At 46.0% G+C, this 6,000-nt stretch overlaps 1 protein-coding gene across 1 annotated transcript in view; it reads left to right on the top strand.

Moving 5' to 3' along the window:
* Positions 1-643: 643 nt before the first annotated feature.
* Positions 644-6,000, top strand: part of PAN2 (poly(A) specific ribonuclease subunit PAN2) — a 117,206-nt gene continuing 111,849 nt past the window's right edge. The window contains exon 1 of the mRNA XM_068267590.1: positions 644-762. The gene's annotated coding sequence lies outside the window, so the exon portion shown is untranslated. The remainder of the gene's footprint in view (positions 763-6,000) is intronic.

The following is a 6,000-nucleotide window of genomic DNA, read 5'->3' as shown; positions in this document are numbered from 1 at the left end:
TCTAGTGGTTCCCATCCCTGATAGGTTGCTTTACTTTATTCATACACCAAAGTTTTTGAGATGAGAAAGATGGACACTTAAGCCACACCCCTAATCACACCCCCAGCACATCCCTAGTCACGCATACCATAAAGATTTCATAAGAAAAATTTGCTGTTTTATAACTCAAATGGCACTGGTCCTTTCTATCCTGGTTCATTTTTGCTTCATATTAACATTTGAAAATTAGTAATATATCAATTTAAAGGATGGGAATAATTTAGAGTCAAACACATTTTTTCAGTACTCATGGCTAACACGGTACAACACTTTACTTTTTCAGTAGAGAAATATAAATATTTACATAGAAAGAGGGACAAATGAGGAGGAAAGAGGGACAAGTCTACCAAAGAAGGACAGTTGGGAGCTGCGTTTATTATGGTCTCTCTCCCTCCCTCTACACTCCGCGATGCCCACAACTGCACCCCCTTCCTACACTTCAGCGCGCACACGGTAGTCACGTGGCTGTGTGACGTCACTAGGGTCCTTTAGCACTCCAGGACTAGTTGGCATCCCTTCTCTCACCGAGGCTTATGCATGGCGCTTCCGTCAACAAATTGTCCGCAGCAGCTGGACTCTGCTGGATGTGCCATTGGCTGACGTTCTGTTACGTCTGTACCCGGCCCATCCTGATTGGAAACCTAGGCTGTCTGTCAATTTGTGTTGGGAGGCGGTGATTGGTTGTGGCGCGATTAGTTTCATACAAAGATGGGCTCTTAGCAGGTAAGGATGGTGGCGTTATTTTGCATTATTGCACAATGGATCAAATGTATTGTGCTGGGGGACCATGGCCACAGGGCGATTGGATGGGAAGTCCTGTGCAGTATTATCCAAGTATTACTGAACCACTTTATTATTTTTTGCAAGAAAATGTTTTTACTGGTCCAGAATAATACATATGTCTTGAGGCTGCTCACATTAACGCTGCATATTCTGGATGAAGCACTGGGATTTATTGGTGTGCTATGTGTATTGCAAATCTAGTGCATCTTTTATTGCTTTGTAAGTCTTGATCTGTAAAAGCCTTTGCATCTGTTTTGTGCTGGTGTAGAAGACCCAGTGTGAAATAGCTGCATGTGCATTGCCACTCCACTGTCCAGATTTAGCCAGATCTGTCCTGTGTCCCACACACCCCACTAATGGAACAACATAGAAAGATGAACCAGCGCATGTGTAATGAAAAATATTGCAACCTATAATATTTTGCAACTTGAATGGGGCTGTGCTTACCTGCACATGCATTCCTTCTTTCGCATTTCCCGGCTGTCATTTGCAACTGTCGGGGGGGGGGGGGGGGGGGGCATCAGGGAGGTTTTTTTTATTCCCTGAGGGGGGGTTATTAGTTGCCCAGCAGAGGAGAGGAAGGTGGGCTGTGTAACCCAGACAAATTAATGTTGCATAGGGTTGTGATGAAAGGAAAGATGCTACAAAACTGACTGCTATTTGACCATTGTGCTCACAAACCCTATTCGCACCAAGACGAAGGGAACGCCGCAAGCTAAGTTTTTATGGGTGAGCTGCCATTGCAGAATCACTGCTTAGTGATAGAAATGCTACTGAGAGAAGACAGTGGTGTCAAAGTCATCAAACCTGGAGGACTGTGGAGCATTGGAAACCAGTAGACACAAGAACTCTTTCCCCAACACCCCTCGACTATCAGCCTTTTGAACTCACTACACATACTGACACCCCCCCCCCCCCCCCATTTAAAGTGGTGGCCAACCAGTCAACCTGCCCACAAGACTAACTGCTCAGACTTTTTTTTTGTGATATTTTTGTGAATTATTTTGTAATTGTGTACTGTGCTATTTTGTACTCATATACTCATATACTGTAGGTGTTTTCTTTGGCTGTATTAGCTTCATGTGTGCACCTTTCCTTCTATCTATATCTTCTGCTTGAGCTCTGTATTGTGCCAAACCCAATTCCGGGAAGGACCCAGTCATGCTTGGCCTAATTAACTATTCTGATTCTGGAAAAGTGCATTTGGTCAGAGGAGTCGAGCTTTACGCTGTTTCTGAGTTCTTGATGAATTTACGCTGGGGAAAGCGCCATCTGAGGCTTACAATCCAGATTGTTTGCTACCAAGAGTGAAACATGGTGGGGTTTCAGTCATGGTATAGGCAGTCATATTGGTTTATTCTGCTGGAGCCATCATTGCAAGGTCACGTCACGGGCAATGGCTACATGGTCCTTTTAAGTGACTAGGTTCATCCCATCGTGCAAAATGTATTCCCTTTTGGTCATGCTGTTTACACTGCTCGCATCATCCAACTTCTTAGTTTTGCTGTGTCTTCTGATCACTTTTGTCACAAGCTATCTCTCTCATAGGGTTACTCCAGCTGGACAGAGGGAAGCCTGCAGTTTATTTATTTTTGTCTTTGACCCCTGACTGGTGGGGCTCAGTCCTGTGATCATGGGGTACTGTAGTATCAACTAGATGAGGATAAATAGCAGTGTCTTTTTGACTTTGCCCCACCCATAAAATTATTTGGCAACACTCTCCTTCAGTAGCGGAAAATCTGATTACTTCCTGGGAATGCCCTTGCCATGTAACATTTATCATTGCGCTTGACCCCCTCCGAGAAGTGAAGTAGCGGCAGGGAGAGCGGAAGTCTCGCGAGAGGCGTGATTTCGCTCCGGGAGCGCTGATTGGACGGCTCCTGGGTTTAGGGGCGTTCAGGAAGCAGCTCTGCGTCGCGCTGGCTTGGCGTTTCTGCAGCTGGTAGTGAGTGCTGCAAGGAGACTTAGCTGCGACCTGTCATTCGGTTTGAGGCAGCTATTGGCAATATCTTCTGGACTTTTGTCTGCTGGAGCAGGTATGTTTGTGCATTCTTCTTGCTAGTATACTAGGCTGCTATACTGTGCCATGTTTTGTTAACCACTGATTTTGCTTGTTACCTTTATGCTATGCAATGGTACTGTGGTTATGTTATTGGTTCTGATGGCTCTTATCTTTCTCTTAAATAGAGAAATTGATAATCTTGAGCATGCAGAGGAGGTGGTCACCATCAGGTAACAGGCTACTAAATGTAGCCTTTTCTGATTATGCACACAGGGTGATTCTGACTTTCCCTTGCACAGGGATGTGCAATGTAAAAAAAAAAAAAAAAAAGAAGTGAGAGTGCTTTTCCCCTTCTATTGAATATTACGGATTCTTGTGGAAACATATGTGTGTATTTTATGTTTCCACAGTCCGGGGGAAGGAGGAAGTGGTCATTCGCCGAAAGATCGCAGTTCTGCATCTAAGAGGCGGCAATCTCGATCACGTTCAAGAGACAGGAGCCACCATTCCCTTAACAAGTCTCCAGTTAAGAGGAGATTCCCCAGAGATCGCAGAAGTAGATCGCGGAGTAGAAGCCGGAGAAGTAGGAGGAATTATAGGGAGTCCTCCAGAAGACGAGATTACCGATCCAGATCAAGATCGCATAGACATTCCAGAGACAGAAGGAGGAGGCGGTCCCCAGATCACTATTCTCCTGATAGACGAAGAGGACGCTATGAGAATAGGTCCCCTAGGAGAGGCAGGGGAGAGTGGAACATGTCCCCAGAATCAGACCCCTTTGAGCCTTTTCATAGACCTATTCTGAATCAGTGTTGGTCATGCTCTAGGCCGCCAATGCCTGACAAAAGATTTTGCGAAGCCTGTTTTTCTGAACTTGGAAGGGATAGAGCTACTGACAACCAACAGGTGTTAGCATTCATCCAGCAGGCTGTCCAAGAGACCTTCCAAAATATGGCGCCTCCTCAGCCCGTGGCGGCTGCGGTTCCTCAGGTTCTTCCAGAAGATCACCTTGCTCAGGAAGATTTATCTCCAGCGGGGTTTAATTTTGCCTTAGTTCCTGCTTTCTTATCAGCTATAACGGCAGCTATCGAATGGCAGGATGAGGAAGGGGCTGTGCAGGAACTGGATAAATATTATCCTCACTTTGACCAGCAACCAAAGGTGTTTCCTTTTATGAAAGTTATAAAAGATGTGATGCTGAAGGAATGGAGTAAAATGGAACAGAAACCATCTCTCAACAATAAGCTTTCCAAACTTTATCCGTTAAGACAGGAAGATGCAAAACTATTGGACTCTGCACCAGTAGTAGATGCTTCAGTTGCCAGATTGGCTAAACATGTGACTCTGCCTGTGGAAAATATTGTAGCTTTTAAAGAGCCTTTAGACAGAAAAATTGATACAGACGTCAAGAAAGCTTTCTTGGCTGCTGGTGCGGCTTGCAGGCCAGCAGTTGCCTTAACCTCCCTGGCAAAGGCTACTCGTGTGTGGGTAGATAACGTGGAATCGGCTATCAATGCAGGTGCAGACAAGCAAGAGATTATAAGGGCTCTGGATGAATTAAAGTTAACAGGTGATTTCATGGGAGAAGCGGCCATTGACATAATTAAGTTGGCAGCAAGATCCATGTTGTGCAGAGTCCCTGCCAGAAGAGCCCTATGGTTAAAGCCCTGGTCAGCCGATCAAGCACCAAAGTCGAACTGATGCAAGATTTCCTTTGATGGTTCCCATTTGTTTGGCGCTCAGATGGACAGTGCCATTTCAAAGGTGACGGGAGGTAAATCGGGCCTGATTCTGCAGGATAGGAAGCAGAGGCCCTTCAGACAACAAACCTCAAGAAGAACTGCTAATAGTCGATTTCAGCAGGCAAGAACCTACAGGCCAGACGGGCAGCTTAATAGAAACTGGAAGGGAACTCAGTACACCTTCATTAGAGGTGTAAAGGCAAAGGCTTCTTCCGACTCTTTACAAAGTTAAGAAGTGTTTTTGATGGGGCACTCACTCAGGATTGTCCGGTGGGGGCCAGATTAGGCCACTACTGGAAGTCTTGGGTAGGGATAGTCAGAGATCCTTGGGTAATAAATACTCTGAAGTCAGGTCATTCTTGGAAATCCAAGATGAAGCCTCCACATTTCAAGTTCATGCCCACAAAGCTACCACAAGACGAGGAAAGATCTCAGGCCCTAAAGAACTTTGTCAGGACCTTATTAAGGGAAGAAGCAATTGTTCTGCTGTCAAGGAAGGAGTGTCAGTCAGGACTCTTTTTTTCTCCTCTATTCTTGGTAAAGAAGTCATCAGGAGATTGGAGACCGGTTCTCGATCTAAAGTTTGTGAAGAGACACATAAAGGTCAATCATTTCAAGATGGAATCCCTTCAGTCCATCATTTCCATGGTAACCGTGGGAGACTGGATGTCTACGGTGGATTTGTCGGACGCCTATCTCCGCATTCCCATAAGGACAGAGTTCCAGAAGTTCCTCAGATTCTCAGTAGACGGCAGGGCCTATCAATTCCGATGTCTGCCATTCGGCCTCTCCACAGCCCCAACAACTTTCACCAAGGTTTTACTGCCAGTAATTGCATACCTGAGGCTTCAGGGGTTGAGGATTGTCCATTACCTGGATGATATCCTATTACTTCATCAGGATCGACAGGAACTGTTGCAACATCGGAGAATCCTGCTCGATCTACTTCAGCGCTTGGGCTGGTTAGTGAATACCAAGAAGAGTCAGCTCTCTCCTTCTCAGGATCTGATCTTCTTAGGGGCAAGGTTCAGGACGGTCCAGAATCAAGTCTGCCTTCCAGATCAAAAGGTGGTGACAGTTCAAGCAAAGGTACAGAAGGCTTTACAGGCTCCCTTCCTGACCACCAGGGACTGTTTGAGTCTCCTAGGAACTTTATCATCATCCATTCCGATGGTAAAGTGGGCACATTGGTTCCTCAGAGGGCTCCAGTCTTTCTTTCTGCGCCATTGGAACAGAGCCAGTCTGGTACAGAGATTCTATCTTCCTCTCGAGGTGAGGAACTCCCTCAGATGGTGGACCAGGGAGCAGAATCTAAGGAATTGCCGCCAGATTCAGCCAGAGGTGCCGGTAGTAATTACCACAGATGCCAGTATAAGGGGCTGGGGAGCCCATTGCAATGGTGTCCAAGTGCAAGACAGATGGGAAACTGTACAG

Source organism: Hyperolius riggenbachi, chromosome 2 (assembly GCF_040937935.1).
Source record: "Hyperolius riggenbachi isolate aHypRig1 chromosome 2, aHypRig1.pri, whole genome shotgun sequence".
NCBI classification, from domain to species: Eukaryota; Metazoa; Chordata; class Amphibia; order Anura; family Hyperoliidae; genus Hyperolius; species Hyperolius riggenbachi.
This window is presented reverse-complemented; position numbering and strand designations above follow the sequence as displayed.